This window comes from Aythya ferina (assembly GCF_964211825.1).
Source record: "Aythya ferina genome assembly, chromosome: 2".
In the NCBI taxonomy this organism is placed as follows: domain Eukaryota; kingdom Metazoa; phylum Chordata; class Aves; order Anseriformes; family Anatidae; genus Aythya; species Aythya ferina.
This window is the reverse complement of record NC_140297.1, coordinates 76,793,130-76,810,496: the sequence shown is the minus strand read 5'-3', so window position 1 is coordinate 76,810,496 and position 17,367 is coordinate 76,793,130. Positions and strand designations below refer to the sequence as shown.

General features: G+C 39.5%; 1 long non-coding RNA gene across 7 annotated transcripts in view; it reads right to left on the bottom strand.

Annotated features, from left to right (window-relative positions):
• Window positions 1-11,412, bottom strand: part of LOC311430697 — a 104,921-nt gene extending 93,509 nt beyond the window's left edge. For 6 of the 7 annotated variants that reach the window (XR_014688945.1, XR_014688946.1, XR_014688947.1 and 3 more), the window contains exons 1-3: window positions 11,340-11,411; window positions 6,651-6,678; window positions 1,603-1,682 (exon numbers count right to left, since the gene is read on the bottom strand). This is a non-coding gene — a long non-coding RNA (uncharacterized lncRNA). Of the gene's footprint in view, window positions 1-1,602; window positions 1,683-6,650; window positions 6,679-11,339 lie in introns of all 7 variants that reach the window. The other variant, XR_014688944.1, reaches the window with a different exon arrangement.
• Window positions 11,413-17,367: the final 5,955 nt, after the last annotated feature.

Genomic DNA, 17,367 nt, shown 5'->3' with positions numbered 1-17,367 from the left:
ACGTGGGAACAGACCATTCCTGCGCCATTAAGACTTCCCTCTTGAAGAGCGCCCAGCCTTCCTGGACCCCTCTGCCCTTCAGAACCGCCTCCCAAGGGACTCCACCAACCAATGTCCTGAGCAGCTCAAAGTCAGCCCTCCGAAAGTCCAATACAGTCCAATGCAACAAATATGTCAAGCTGTGAAGTTACAGACACTTCATCAAAAAGTAAATATGTATTTCACACCAAAGTATAAGGTAACTCAGAATTCCATTGTCATTTCCAAAGAAAGTAAAGAAAACTCTACTCATACTGCCACTGGAGGCATAAAATCCATACAGAAGTCCTAAATAAGACAGGACAAGTTCCTTACCAGTCTGAAACTCAGCAGCCAATTCCATGCTCTTTCTAAAAATGGACTCACAACAAATGTCAGCCTTGCAGCACAGAGGGCTTCCTAAATGTCTGTGACAGTTTGCCAGATATTGCTCATGTTCCATGAACTGCTGTCTGAAATCAGTGTCAGGCAGATATCACTATCATAACTATTCAGGAAATACTATTATTAAACTAGCAGAGGCTGAAACTAAAAAACAAACAAAAACACAAAACACATATATTGTAGTTTATAGAAAAAATATTTCAAAATCTATTACCCTTTCTTCTGCTGGCATTTACATATTTAACAATAGCATAAGAAAATGAAGGTGAACTTTTCACAGAGTTTGAGTCAGTATCTGAAAACAGCATACAAACATGAAAAAAGACTTAAAATTATAATTTCTTTATTTTTCAATATTTTTGTTGTCACTGTGTACCATGTTTATTTCATTGTGATATATTTATCATATATCATCAGTGTTTCTGTAGTGTCAAATGCTGAGGCACTGACTATGTTTCAGGTGCATCTCCATTAACTTTTGAGGCTCAATTAAAATTTGCTAAGTGGCTTAAGAAGAATCAACAACAACAACAAAAAATAATACAATCTTCAGATTCTGAAAAGCTGATTTATATTTTTTTTCTAAGTAATCATGTCTCCTGCACAGTTGAGGCATCTCCTTTATCAACTAATGGGAAATAACGAAATGATTCCCTGATGACAGTGGATCTTGGCTGAAAGTTTTTAAAATGTATTGTTCAAGTGTTTTCAGCAGTTAGCCAGCTTGTGGTCTCTCTTGTGGCTGTCAGCCAAGACACAAGTATATGACAAAGTGACAAGAGAAGTTAGCATCCCCATTAGGCACAAAAACAAGACCAAAACAAATTGACTAGTAAGCTGTTGAACCTGTCTCTGGCTATGAACTCATAACAATCAAGTAGCTTCCAAGGTGTAACACTGTGAAAAAATCCACGTTATTCTTCAAAAATGTAATTCCATTGATTTAAATTGTTATGTTAGTTTATACCCTATGTATGTTGCTTTTTTGTTATAAATCATGCAGATGGAGAACACTTGCCTACTTCACTGATGTGTTTAACTTCATCACTGAATTTTAGCAGAATATTCAAAGGAACAAAAAAGCTGTATTTGAAAGTTTTTAAATTATAATTCTACTAAAAGCTAGTGCCTGTAAAGTGAGAAAACAGTATTTTAGACAAGTGATTCATTAAATCTTACTTTCAAGATGATCTTGCTCTAATAAATCAGCAATATACGTATAGTGTATTTAAGATAACTGTGGGATTCAAGTAGCAAAACTGAAAGAAAACAATGTGTGCAAAAAGATTAGCCACCTTACCTAGAAGTCAGATTACCTGGTGAAAAATGTAATATAAAGTAATACTGTTCTGTAACTATTACATGCAAAAATTGCTGGAATATCAAGCTTAATATAATAACATAATATTTTTCTTTTTTATTCTGATAATTTAAAAATGATAGAAAAAGCTGGAAGAGACTTCTTGAGACCACCCTACGAAGTTGTTGTATCTAGACTGATTTAAGGCATAAAATAGAGAATATAAATTCAATCTGAATTTTGAATCTAGAGTAAATGAGCGTATCAGAATCCCTGAGAAATTCCTTCAGTGGTCAACTATCTTTAACATTAGAATCTGCATCTCATTAACAATAAAAAATTTCCGAGCTATAAAATCCCTGTGTATAGAGGTACTATTATTAGCGTTAAGTTATGCAATACTGTTCAAGTAAGCGAAGTTAATTTAGTTTTACTACAATGTACATGGTATGCTGATTTTATATATTAGAAGTTATTTCCTTTCTCCTTGAAGTTAGTTAATTGCACTCTTTCCAGTTTGCACTATATCTGGGTATCTGTAGTGGGTTTACGTGGCAAGGTTTTGGTAGCAGGAGGCCATATGGTTGGTTTCTGTGAGACGCTGTCTCGTGTTTGGTAAGGGCCCCACTGCTGACCAGAGCTGAGCCAGTAACTGATGTTGTTTTGCACCTCTATGAGAGCATATTTAAGACAGGGAAAAAACCGCTGCGCCACACAGCAGCTGGGAGAGTGAGAGCAGGTGATATTAGCAACAGTTCTTCTGTACTCATTCTTTTTTTTTCAGATGAGGAACGCAAAATAGTTGGTGATCATTCCTGATTCAAAAATGGAATACAGTATCAATAGCTAGAATTCGCTAGCTATTTTTTGTATGAATTTGTAATATGACTCACAAATTCATAACACACTATTTCATACTCTGCTACTGTTAGAGAAGTGAACTGTTTAGAAACATCATTCAGTTTTGCACCCCTCACTACAAGGACACCGAGGCCCTGGAGTGTGTCCAGAGAAAGGCTATGAAGCTGATGAAGGGCCTGGAATGAAAGTCCTGTGAAGGAACTGGGGTTGTTTAGTCTGGAGAATAGGAGGCTCAGGAGAGACCTTATTGCTCTCTGCAACTACCTGAAAGGAAGGTGGGGAGCTGGGGGTTGGCCTGTTTTCTGAGAAAACTAGCAATAGGACAAGAGGAAATGGCCTCAAATTGTGCCAGGGGAGGTTTAGGCTAGATATCAGGAAACATTTCTTCTCAGAAAGAGTAGTCAGGCACTAGAATGGGTTGCCCAAGGAGGTGGTGGAGTCACCATCCCTGGAGGTGTTCAAGGAAAGGTTGGACGTCGTGCTCAGGTACATGGTTTAGTGGGTGACATTGGTTGGACCAGATGATCCTGAAGGTCTTTTCCAGTCTTAATGATTCTATGACCACGAGGAAGGAACCAGGAATCCTTTGATCAAAACTTAAAACTTGGGTACTGTGGGAAAATCTCACCAAATGATATGCAATCTACCTGTGATCATTGGTACTGGAGACAAAAAAGGCTAAGATGTTTGTCTCTAATTAGCAAGATTTTTCGTTTTAATGGATTTAGACTGCTGCTGATTACCTAGCAACTATTTAAGCAAAAAAAATAAGGCAACTTACATCCCCTGCTATGATCATTTGATAGGTCTGTTTATGAGTTTAAAACAGGAGACTCGCACTTTCACAGCTGTCTTTCCATAAAAAGATGGACTTTTGGAAAATATACATGATGTATAATATATACGCCCATGTTAAATCAGAAAAAAAAGGAAAAAAAAAAAAAAAGAGACTGGAAAGGGAGGAACGTCATTTGTAGCTCTTCCATTTAAGTGTATTTTACCTCTTCTGCCTTTCAAACACTTAAAGAATAACAATCCTCTGATGTAATGAAGCTCACATAGTAAGATAAGTACCTGTGCTCAATAAATACTAAGAATGTCCAGTGTACTAATGAAATCAACAAGGTTCAGTAGCTTTTTGCTGTATAGGATGAAAGCTCCCTCCTTGAGATGTAACCTATGCAGAGTGTCCAATTACCTGTCGGCAAACGTGTATTTACCTTTCAAAATTTTATTTCACTTGCAGTGCTATGTAACCCATTGCCTGACAGTTTCTGTTAGATCTACCATGGAAACAATTCACATTTAGATCAGGTCCTAAACTTTACTAAATAGAAAACAACTGTTTTTCCACTCTATAAAATTATGACTGTAAACAGGATTTTGGCAGCAGGTTATCACAGAGTTTCAAAATACTTTTTCTACAATCCATGTTTAAATTTAAAGTGATACACAAGCAATGATTCTTAGCTACATAGTAAGAAAAGCTACAGATTTTCTTACCATATGAGATATATTTGAAGGTTCACAGATGGCCAGTGAATATTTCTAAAGAAATTTAATACAGTGTACCAAGAAAAGTTTGAAACCCGACTGCTTAAATTAAGATTCTGTAGTGATGTTTACTTCTGAAAACCAATAAATACATCCTTTCACAAAACTGCTGAGCGTGTGAAATTCGAAGAAAAATGAGTTATAAGTGCTGAGCACTTTGGAAAACCAGACTTAAAATACCTTTTTCAGTAAGGAGGCACAACAAGTAGCGCAGTACAATTAAATATGGATGAGCCTAACTTTAAGCACATGGCTTTAAAAATCTTTGGCTGACATTTTCTAACAAAAAGATATGATTCACATATTTAAAATTCCTTAAATTGAAGTGAAAATAAGGAGATAGCATTTACAAATATGCTCATTTCTAATAGCCTCAAAAAATATTTGTTGGCTGTTACCTTTTCAAAGCTTAGTCTAAACAAGTTAGTGTCCTCCAACAGGTGTACAACCAAGTTTTCTTGGGTCCAGAACATTCTCTTTATTTTTCCTCTGTAGATACACATGCATGTAATTTATCTTTTTTCCTGGGAATGTCTTTTATGACTATTTTCATTGGAGTTATTTTGTCACAAAACCAGATGTATCCAGCTTTGAAAAATCCCATCAGATGTATGAGGGGAGCTCTTTTTGCAGGAATGGCCAATTAAGAGGTAAAGTTTAACTAAGGACATGAGTTCAGTTGAATATGACAGCTCATGAGAAGGTGGCATAGAATACTGACAACTAATGCAGGGGCTAAGAACACTGCATGAAGTGCAAGGCAGAAGTGAGAGTGACAGGACTAAGCCACAGCAGCTCCTGGGGGCTGTGCAATTAGGCTGGAGAGGAAGTTCTGCCTTGCATTGCACTATTTGTGACAAGGCAGAGGCCGAGTGAAGTCATTTACATTGTTCCTCACACTCATTTGCATCCTTCCTTGCTGATATTTGCTTTCACTGACCCAAGCAAAGCTGCAACAGTCTCCTAACCTCCAGAGCAGGCAGGCACCCTGAGATACAGAGATCTCCATGCCAGGTAGTTTTCCGCTGAGCTCCTCTCATCTCTGTCGTCTGTGCATTCCACCACAATGGCCTTCAGACCATAAGCCACATCTGGAAGCCCCAAATCCATGAGAATTTATTTAGTTAGGTGGTCTTTAGAGGTCAGCCCTACCCAGCATTTGCCAGGAATCACACCTGCCTAGCATAGCCTCTGTTCCACTGTTGATTAAAATATCCTCACTGGCAGAACAAGGTGAGATGTCAAAAGGTGAGTATGTAGATAATGAAAGCAGATCATCAGGAAGTTTTTACAGAACTGGTCTCCACAGAGAGGTGGCATGAACAGGAAGTTCAGGAACAGAGCAGCAGGAAGATGTGTGTTTGTATGCGAGGGCCTGATTCTCTGGAGTAATGCAAGTAGTACTGGCAGTAGACTGGACTGGGAGAAGCTTTGCATCAGGAGGGCCAGGGACTGGTGGTCTGAATTGGAGACAGCTTATATACCCACACTACAGACCTCCCTACTTGGAGCCAGGGTTCAAAGAAGAGAACTTCCAGCGGCAGACAAGAATCAAGGGAGAGATTACTGCAAGAACTCAATATGTAAAAGCTCATGGGGCCAGATGAACTACATGAAGCTAAATCTCAGGGTGCTGAGAGAAAAGGCTGACTCTTACCAAGTCTGCTATCCTCTTTGAAAAATCATGAAGATGCAGCAGGTGCCCCGGGTGTTTGGAGAAAAAAAAATAAATCTTGCAAACACCTTCAGAAACCCAGGGAACATGCCACTTAGCCTCACCTAGGCCCCTTGGAAAATCCTGGAAGAAGTCCTCTGGGAACACATTTCCAAGCACAAGAAGAAGGTAGTGACTGGGAACAGTGAACATTGGCTTACCAAGGCTAAATCATTCCTGACTGACCTGATTGTCTCTTGGGATGCAATCACAGACCAATGTCCTTGGGCAGGAGGCTGAAGTGGGCATACTGCTGGGCAGGGACAGTAAGAACTAATAGTGCCCTCAAGTCCCGGACATCTTCTTTCCCTCAGCCTGCTCTACTGAGCAACATGAAACACTACTCTGTATCAAAGCCTTACATTCCAAATACAGTTATCTTCTCTTTAATTTTGCAATACAGTTCCAGCTTCTGCTGCTTACTCATTTAATCTTTTGCCTTGTTTCTGACATAATGACAAAACTTATGAAACCCTGTGTGTCAGCATCTCCAAATAACAAAACAAAATAAAAAGGTACTCACCAGTTCAATTCTAGTCCAACAGATAGCTATATAGTAGTTATTTAGTTCCACCTTGCTTATCCACTACTTACCAAGGAACCAACTAGCACGGTCTACAAGCAGAGTTCTCTGAGATCTTTTCTACAGGCAAAACTCGATGTAGCTTTGCATGAAAGGGATCTTGACTTTTTTTTTTCTATTGATATTTGTACAGATCATAACTAGATCGGACAAGTTTTTGTACTGGGTTCGTATTGTATTTTAACTGGACATTTGTACATACTGATTTTAGTTACCTTTTCCTCCTTCACCTTTTCTGTATCACTGTAAAAAAAAAAAAAAGGAATATCATATTTAAAATGAAAGCAAGGTATGTAACAAAGAACTAAATGCTGTTTAAAAAAAATAAATAAAGTAATGGAGTCCTTTCAGAAAATAGCAGAAATTGTGCTGGCAAACAGCGTCTATGTTGTGTGCATGAAAAACCATTTTGCCAGCTGGAACAATGAAAATGTTTACAGTATGTTCACAATATGATTTATTGGAGTTTACAGCTCTGGGATGGGTATGTTCTCTAAGGTACTAGATTGCCTGGAGCTTACACATTTCTCCATGTTCTTAAATCATTTCCAAACAACTTTTAAAGTATATTACATATATTTGCTAAGCCTTGTTCTCTGACAGCCAGAACCACACGTACAATCTGTGGGACCTATGCAAACAGATGGATGTTAAAAAAAAAAAACGAGCTTGCCCAAGTGAATTCACCCCAAATGCATAACCAATGACTTGTAGATACCATTTCTACAGTAAGTGGCAATGTGTTAACACTTTGATATTACTGGAGGTAGTGTCTATTTTTTATTTTTTTGTTTGTTTGTTTTTAATGCACAATACATCCAGAAATAGTACGTTCATTTTGGTCAAGAGGCAATGCTATAAAAGACTGATTAAGAGACTATGAAGTCCATGGTATGATGTACAGCCCAGATTCCCAATAAATCAAAGTGCATACATAACATAATTCTTGCACCAAACAATCTATCTTCCTTAAACAGTACGGGTGAAAAGAGGATCTACAGCATTTTGAAACAAAATTCTGAGGTCAAGTCTACACAAGAGGAAGGGAGTAGACAGACATTACTTTGAAGTAAGATTTATTATCTGAACGATATGTATTTGTATTGTGATGGCATAGCCAAAAAGAAATTTTCTTTGGTATGCCCTCATAGTGCAGAGCTCCTGCATATGCAACAGCTTAAGTCACTGCACTATGCAGGCTGACCACCACGACAGGCTGTGGCGTGGCATTCTCCCCTTAACTCCCAGCTCCAAATTCTGCTGAACAAGTGATTATACCACAGACTCACACAACCACAGATAAAAAGGAGCAAAGAATGCAAGCATTGTACATACAAGGACTAAAAACATTCTAGCAACTAATAAAATAACTCCAAAGGGAAAATCCTGAATCCTTTTCTGTCACTGGAACATGAGCTGAGCACATGCTCCTCATGAGTACCGGACTCATTTTAACTGATTTGAAAGGACTGAGCACAGGGACTAAGGAAAGGACCACACAAAGAAGCCCCATATGCTCGGTGTGGATGTGGACACACTGTCAGCTGACCTGCAGACTGATAACCCACCTGTCAGCAGGGACACCCCTGACACTACCTGACAGTGAAGATGTGATTCAAGCCACCACAGCTTGAGCACAGTGTGAACATGATGGGGGAAACTGATCCTGGATCATAGGATGCAAATAAAAGGACTAATTCATGCACACATTACCTAGCTGCAGTAGGTAAGAACGAGATAAACTTTTCTTTTTTTTTTTTCCTCCCCTTTTTCCAGTTTTGCTTGGTTACATTTTCCGTAAGTGATTGCTTGGTAAATCCCAGAATATAAAAAGAACCCCGAGTGCCCTTTAACTGGTATGCCAAAATAAATAATATCTTTAAATATGTATTTTTTTAGGAAAGCCTTTTAGTCACCCTTCCTTTAGAGCAAAGAGTAACTGCTGTTACAAGGCCTCTATATCACAAGTGGAATTCATCACATGAGATAAAGTAAAGAAGGAAATGCACAGCCACTACGATGATTTCAAATGCAATAAACAAGTACCATATAAATACGGCTTATATGGTACTAGCACACACTGAGCTTGCTCTAGTACATCCTGTTGTTCCAGCTTCTAACAGATTATTCTTCAGTATTAAATTAATGTAGCATTTTACTCTGCTGATGGGCTACAGTGTAGTAATCTCACTAACCTGCATCAAGCAGTTTTCCAAAATCTTCTAAGAAAACAGCACTAAAAAATAAATAAATAAATAAATAAGAAAAAGAAAAAAGAAGACATTCATCGAGTACGTATAAATCTCGAAACAAGGAATGCAAGTCATAATTGTACATATGGCTGTACAGGGTAAATGCTAGTTAAGTGGATCATTTCTCGTGTAATCCAGACAGTTCTGTTGAACTATCTTCTCTTTATTACATTTAATTCCACTAACTTTTATGGCATATATAAATCTCTCCAGTGATAGTTTTTATATTTATTTCCATATCCCCCATTTAAAATAATAAATACCACTAGTATCAGGCCCTGCAGAACCTATTCAAAATACTCTCATTTGATTACGGTTTTCTTCAGCTGACACTTGTAGAGATTTGACAATAACAAGTTATTAATTAATTTAGTAATGGCCAATGCACTATCTAGTTATTATCAAAGGTTATCATAGAAGCAGAAAAAGTCACATTCTCTTTTTGTTATAGGTGAAACATGAGCCACTCTTACACAAATCACTATACAGTTAACTATAACACTTTTTCACATATGCTTACAATTTGAAGCAGTCTATACTTCATAATGCACAATGCCTGAAACAAGGCATACAAAAACAAGGGCACAGAAGTTGTACACGTTATCTTATAATGGCAAAATTATTATATTAAGGAGTAATCTTCTAACTATGAAAGGACCCTGGGACTTGCTGTGATGGGATTTGAATTCTTCAAAAGTACCAGTATCTTTGTTTGCCCCTCTCCTTCCCTGTCATTTGAGGAGCTGAATTTATATTGCAGAGGCTTGAAAAGCAATTATAAATAACAGTTTACAGAATTAGGTCTTTCATTATTTCTCATCAGTTATATTTGCTCTAGAGTAATTGGTAACTGTGAAACTGTGTTGTTTTTTTTTTTTTTTTTATACTTCATTTAAAGCCTGTGAGTCACCATACCTAAGAACCTGAAGAATAAGGCACAATTCCAATGTATTAATATACTTGTTTCACTTTTAGTTCCTGTGTCCAGTTTTATTTATCACAATTGTCATAATTATGCAGCTATACAGACATTTTAGTTACATTGCAACAGTTGTTGTAAACCTGCCCTAGTAACCCTATTCAGTTTCCATATGATACAGATATGTGAACATTTAGTTCTTGATTTTAAATATAGAACATGCATTTGATATGACTGTCATCTAGTAATTCTTCCTTTTTTAGTTCTTTAAGCAAGTGAATGCAGCATGAATAAAACTCAAGATTCTAGTAATTTCTGTATGTATTTACATATTCATTTCTGTCAGTTACATTAGGTCAAATATGCCCTACAGTAAGACAAATTGTCCTCAAGCAGAGATTTGATGTGAAGTCCAACTCATGACTCTCCTGGACACCAAAGCTGGTTTTTTTTTTGTTTGTTTGGTTTGGGTTTTTTGTTTGTTTGTTTGTGTTTTTTTTTTTTTTTTTCAGGCAAAGCTACCTTGTCCTCTGTATGCAATATAGCCATGGGCTGGCATTATAGAACAGAATGAGGAAGTTACCCTAGGAAATATGGATAACAGAGTCGGAGCCCCTGTTGTTTATGCGTTTCAGTTCTCTGTTGTCAGTGCCAGGAGATGCCTTTAAGCATACAGATCAGCCTGAGCATTAGAATACTTGAATACTTGAGATCTGAAGTTATACTTCCCTAAATAAAAATCTCATTTTTTTCCACCGGTCTATGTAATTTATTTCTTTCCCCAGTATCGTCTAGCATTTTAGTCTACTGTTACACCGTTAACATAATGAGGGCATTCCTTTCCCATGAAACTTCCAGAAACTACAGTAACAAGAACAACCGTTCTTGTTTTTCCCCCTAAAGTTTGCTAAATATACAACTGAAATAGATTTTGTTAATATGCATGATAACTGATATTCTAGGTACTTGCACTGAATAGTGTTTAATTTCAGGAAAATTACAAATAGTAGGTACAGTGGAAGTACACTGCCATCTTAAAAAGTTGAATACCAACTATGTATGCATCACTGCACTTTAATATATGCTACAACATTTAAAATAAGCATTAAATATTGGAATCCATTGTATATTACTAATATATTGGGTACATTAAGATTGCTGTTTGGATGTAATAGTTCTCGACATCTGAGCCAACTCAAGCTTCGATGGATCATTATACTGTTTATAAAAGTGCTGTCTTATAGCTCATAAACACTTACAATCTGTTAAAATAAATGCCAAAGGTCTTCCAACTACTGATTTCACCTTTTTCCCCTACAATTGTATCATCATTATCCTTTCTGATTCCTTTACTTACATCCATCAAAAATACCATGGAAAAAAAGGCAGTTTGGGGACATGCAATCTATTTCCAATATGTCTCATCACATACTTACGATACAGTACATCAAATGATGTCTTTTAAAAAGTGTGGTGGGTTGACCTCGACTGGCTGCCAAAGTCTCACCCAGCTGTTCTTTCGCTCCCCCTCCTCAGCAGCACAGGGGGAGAACATTAGATGGAAAACCTCATGGGCTGAGATAGAGACAGCACTCACCACTTACCATCGCAGGCAAAACACACTCAGCCTGGGGAAAAGTACTAATTTACAGCCAGTTAAAAATAGACCTGAATGGAGAGAAACAGAGCCCCTCCCCCCCATCCCCCTCTCCCCCCCAAAAAAAGTTAAGCACCTTCCTCCCACATACTGCCATTTTACCAGGCTCAACTTTACTCCTCCACCCTCTGTCTCCTACTTCCTCCCCACCAAGCAGCGCACTCACACCTTTCCTCTGCTCCAGCGCCGCCTCCTGCCCAGGGGCTGCAGGGGGATCTCTGCTCCGGCTCCTGGAGCCGCTCCTGCTCTCCTCCTCATCATTCCCCCCCCCCCGGTGCCAGCAGGGCTGTTTGTCCCCGTTTCTCTCTCTTTCTTTCTGCCGGCTACCGGGCAGTGCGGTGCCCTCCTTTCTTCCCGAGGCTATTCCTGAGGCGAGGCGCCGCCATCTTGCCTGCTGGGCCCAGCCGTGCCCTGCTGTTGGAGCCGGCATGGGGAAGCCCCGGCATTGCCCCGTGCAGCAACAACACAGCCACCCATGTCATGCAAAACGTTACAAAAAAAAAAAAAAAAAAAAAAAAAAAAAAAAAAAAAGTCAATATATGTAGTGTGTAAGTTTAGCACTATAATGAATGCCAAGCTGCAGTTTCAAAATTCAAAGGAAAAAATATTTCTGTAGCAATCTCAATGGTTTGCATCCTGATGCTCCCTGGACCCAGTTCTCCCTTCACACCTCTTTGTCTTTTCACATGTATCTCCTTCCTTTTTTCTTCTTTTCCTCATTTACGACATTGTTAGAACAGAAATAACGTGTATTGGTTGAGATACGTGCTGTTTTGATAATATTTTGTTATTAAATTTAAAAAGTATTATTATTAATGTCTAGCTGTCTTTATTGTTTTGTATATATATATATATTTATGAAATAAGAAGAGAAAAATAAACCCTCTTTTTACAAAGAAAGAACTTTATTAAATACTATTCCAGGATGGCTTTAGCAAATCTTTGCATTTTAAATCTCTTTGACAGGCTCTTAAAATAATCTGGTTATTGGTAGGGTATAATTATATCAGTCTACCATCAATTTTCACTTACACTGCTGCAGTTCACCAGAATTAAATGGATTATATGTGATCATTAAGAACTGCTAAATTTAATGCCATATTGGGAGGTAAATTACCTTACTCATATTTTAAGCCTTGGTGAGTACCTTAGAGATGGTGCAAGTCAAACTATCAAACTACTCAAACACAGCATGGGAGACAGCTCTTTGTGCCTGCAGAAATCACCACCTTGTGATTTCTTCACTTGGGCCTGTGAAAGTTTCCAGACTCTTGTTCTTTGGGGTTATTTTCTAATTTTAATGCTCTTGTATTATTTATTTATTTATTTATTTATGAGAAAGGTGAAAAGGCATATCAAAGGCAAATGTGTTGTAATAGTTTTCTTTAGTATTTTCAGATTGGAGATGCTAAACTGTATTAGTAAGAATGGTCGTTGCAGTGTAGCAGTAATTGCCTTCCTTTTTCAGACACACTTCATTTGATTCAGAATGTATGTTGTTTGGAAAGAGATGGCATTTTCTACTTCCGTTTTTTTTTTTGTTTGTTTGTTTGTTTTTTGAGGAGGGGATAGGGACTGGAGAGGGACAAACATTCCAGCTTCAGAAGCAAAACTCTCCTTGATTTTATACTTGTTAAAATTAATCTATCACATCTGCGGTGATGCTTTGTGCAAGCATAAATAATTATGAAAATAAGGTTTATCTTTACACAGACTTTCTTTACAAAAACATGATTAATCACAACTTTCTTGTGCATTTTAGTATAAGTTCTACCAGCTTTGTAAAATCCTTTAACCTACCTATGAAAATTATCGAAGTAGAAAGACTGGAAAATGTAATAACAGAAGGAAACACCAAGTTTTCAAAAAAAAAAAAAAAAATTGGAATGAAAACAAGATAGAATAAGTAACAGGTCATTTGGGGAGAAAAATTTCTATTGGAAAACCAATCAGCATTTTCGGATTAACATTCTAAAAACCTTCCCATATTACCTGCATTTTCATCTTAGACTTGTGTTCTTTTATCAATGTGATTCAGAATCAAAATTCAGTCCTAAAACTTGGAAGGCGAAATTGAATCTGAATTAGTTGCTGATAGGAACCCTATTCATTTAATATTTGAGTTTATCCTTGTTTCTAATAATATAGGAGGATTATTTCATTAAATTAAAAAGAAATCTGTATGTTATGGATACATGCTATGCATGCAATTAGAGCTGGTTTAATATTTGGAAAATGCTTGTTGCTACTTTAATATCTTAATGTTATACAAATTATAATAACTTTGTACTGATTCTTAACTGCCTGGGTCTCAATGCTAGCAGGGCTTTCAGGCTGCTTTTCAGTACTCTTCAATGCTCATACTGAGTAAGTGCCTTTGATGAAGTATAATGAATTCTCATAGTGGGTATTAAGTAGACTTAGTGACTTTAATTATTGATTTTATAGCATATAATTCAATGTGATATACTTAAAAGTTAGTTAGCTAATTGATATTAACTGGGGATACTGAAATAAATGATGAAATACCATGTAGACTTCAAAAAAAAAATCAACCTGGCTTGTAATATTCTCTGAAAAAATAATAATATATACATGCATATGTATATATATGCATATATAAACATATATATACATATGTTTGCTAATTACAAGCTACACAAGACATCTAAATACCTCCAGCATTCAAAACTTATACTATATATGTTATTATTTTTAATATAAACGTAACATTTCAGCTTAAAAAGTGTCTAGAAGGAAAATGTTATGTTTTTTGGTGTCTCTTTGAACTGTGTTGAGAAAATGGAAAGGACATGGATGCACTGAGTAGACAGAAAAGGTAGGCAAACCTAGGAAGAGAGTCAGGTGATGGCAGTTTGTATATGCTTCTCACATATGTTTGCTTTGATAGAAGTTTAAATAAAATACTGTGGTTTAGCACACCATTGTGTCTGAGATCACAGTCAGTATCATTCATAAGAACTTATTCCAAATCTGAACAGAAACAGGAGACATTGTTGTTGGATCAAAAGGGAAAAAGAAAAAAATAAAATAAAATCCAGAAATGGAAAACAGAATTGTTGTGATTATACAGGCTCCATGTGTCACCAGGCACAAACCAGACCTACTTCTCAGAACAAGTGCATGTATGTGAATGCACATATAGGCTCACAGTTATGTTATATAAATTAAATTTGAGATATGTCAACTTGTGAAACTTTGTTGTGACTTTTTTTAGGTTGCCATTATTGATTATCATCCTTAAAATACACTGTCACCATGGTTACTTCCTACTGCTGCTTGTTTAATAGCTAAATAATTTGTTTATCACACAGAATCACAGAATTTCTAGGTTGGAAGAGACCTCAAGATCATCGAGTCCAACCTCTGACCTAACACTAACAGTCCCCACTAAACCATATCCCTAAGCTCTACATCTAAACGTCTTTTAAAGACTTCCAGGGACAGTGACTCCACCACTTCCCTGGGCAGCCTGTTCCAATGTCTAACAACCCTTTCAGTGAAGAAGTTCTTCCTAACATCCAACCTAAAACTCCCCTGGCTCAACTTAAGCCTATTCCCCCTCGTCCTGTCACCAGGCACGTGGGAGAACAGACCAACCCCCACCTCACTACAGCCTCCTTTAAGGTACCTGTAGAGAGCGATAAGGTCGCCCCTGAGCCTCCTTTTCTCCAGGCTGAACAAGCCCAGCTTCCTCAGCCGCTCCTCGTAGGACTTGTTCTCCAGGCCCCTCACCAGCTTCGTCACCCTTCTCTGCACCCGCTCAAGCACCTCGATGTCCTTCCTGTAGCGAGGGGCCCAAAACTGAACACAGTACTCGAGGTGCGGCCTCACCAGAGCTGAGTACAGGGGGACGATCACCTCCCTAGCCCTGCTGGTCACACTGTTTCTGATACAAGCCAGGATGCCGTTGGCCTTCTTGGCCACCTGAGCACACTGCTGGCTCATATTCAGCTGACTGTGAACCAATACTCCCAGGTCCTTCTCCACCAGGCAGCTTTCCTACCACTCATCTCCCAGCCTGTAGCTCTGCTTGGGGTTATTGCGCCCCAGGTGCAGGACCCGGCACTTGGCCTTGTTGAACTTCATGCAGTTGACCTCAGCCCATCGGTGCAGCCTATCCAGATCCTCCTGCAGAGCCTTCCTACCCTCGAGCAGATTGACACACGCGCCTAGCTTGGTGTCATCTGCAAACTTACTGAGGGTGCACTCAATGTCCTCATCCAGATCATCAATGAAGATATTAAAGAGGACCAGCCCCAGCACCGAGCCCTGGGGGACGCCACTAGTGACTGGCCTCCAACTGGACTTGACTCCATTCACCATGACTCTTTGGGCCCGGCTATCCAGCCAGTTTCTAACCCAACGAAGCGTGCGCCAGTCCAAGCCAAAAGCAGCCAGTTTCTTGAGGAGAATGCTGTGGGAGACGGTGTCAAAAGCCTTGCTGAAGTCAAGGTAGACCACATCCACAGCCTTTCCCTCATCCACCCAGCGCGTCACTTTGTCATAGAAGGAGATCAGGTTTGTCAAGCAGGACCTGCCTTTCATAAACCTATGCTGACTGGGCCTGATTGCCTGCTTGCCCTGCAAGTGCTGCGTGATGACTCTCAAGAGGATCTGCTCCATGAGCTTCCCTGGCACTGAGGTCAAACTGACAGGCCTGTAGTTTCCTGGGTCTGCCCTCCGGCCCTTCTTGTAGATGGGCGTCACATTTGCTAGCCGCCAGTCAACTGAGACCTCCCCCGATCACCAGGACTGCTGATAAATGATGGATAGTGGCTTAGCCAGCTCCTCTGCCAGTTCTCTCAGTACCCTTGGGTGGATCCCATCCGGCCCCATCAACTTGTGCACATCCAAGTGCCATAGCAGGTCGCCAACCATTTCTTCGTGGATAGTGAGGGCTACATTCTGCTCCCCATCCCCTTCCACCAGCTCAGGGTACTGGGTATCCAGAGAACAAGCAGTATTGCCGCTAAAGACTGAGGCAAAGAAGGCATTAAGCACCTCCGCCTTTTCCTCATCTTTTGTAACAAGGTTTTCCCTCACATCCAGTAAAGGATGGAGATTCTCCTTAGTCCTGCGTTTTGCGTTGACGTATTTGTAAAAAGATTTTTTGTTGTCTTTAACAGCAGTAGCCAGATTGAGCTCCAGATGAGCTTTGGCCTTTCTAATTTTGTCCCTGCACAGCCTCGCTACATCCTTATAGTCCTCCCTAGTGGCCTGCCCACTTTTCCAAAGATTATAAACCCTCTTTTTTCTCCTAAGCTCAAGCTGCAACTCTCTGTTGAGCCAGGCTGGTCTTCTTCCCTGACAGCTCATCTGTGGGCACATGGGGATAGACCGTTGCTGTGCCATTAAGATTTCCCTCTTGAAGAGCGCCCAGCCTTCCTGGACCCCTCTGCCCTTCAGAACCGCCTCCCAAGGGACTCTACCAACCAGTGTCCTGAGCAGCTCAAAGTCAGCCCTCTGGAAGTCCAATACAGCTGTTTTACTGTTCCCCTTCCTGGCCTCGCCAAGAATAGAGAACTCCACCATTTCATTGTTACTCTGCCCAAGACAGCTTCTTACCACCACATCCTCCACCAGTCCTTCTCTGTTTGTGAACAGAAGGTCTAGTGGGGCGCCACCCCTGGTAGGCTCACTAACCAGCTGTGTCAGGAAGCTATCTTCCACGCTCTCCAGAAACCTCCTAGATTGCTTTCTCTGGGCTGTGTTGTGCCTCCAGGATATGTCAGGGAAGTTGATGTCCCCCACGAGAACAAGTGCCGATGATTTCGCAACTTCTATCAGCTGCCTGTAGAGCTCCTCATCCACCTCCTCATCCTGGTTCTGCAGTCTATAACAGACCCCGACCAGGACGCTAGCCTTGTTGGCCTTCCCACCGATCCTAACCCAAAGGGACTCAACCTTGTCATTCCCAGCCTCGAGTTCCACAACATCGAAAGATTCTCTAATATAGAAAGCCACACCACCACCCCTTCTGTGCTGCCTGTCCCTTCTAAAGAGCTTATAGCCAGGCATTGCAGCACTCCAGTCATGAGACTGGTCCCACCACATCTCCGTGATGGCAACCAAGTCATAGC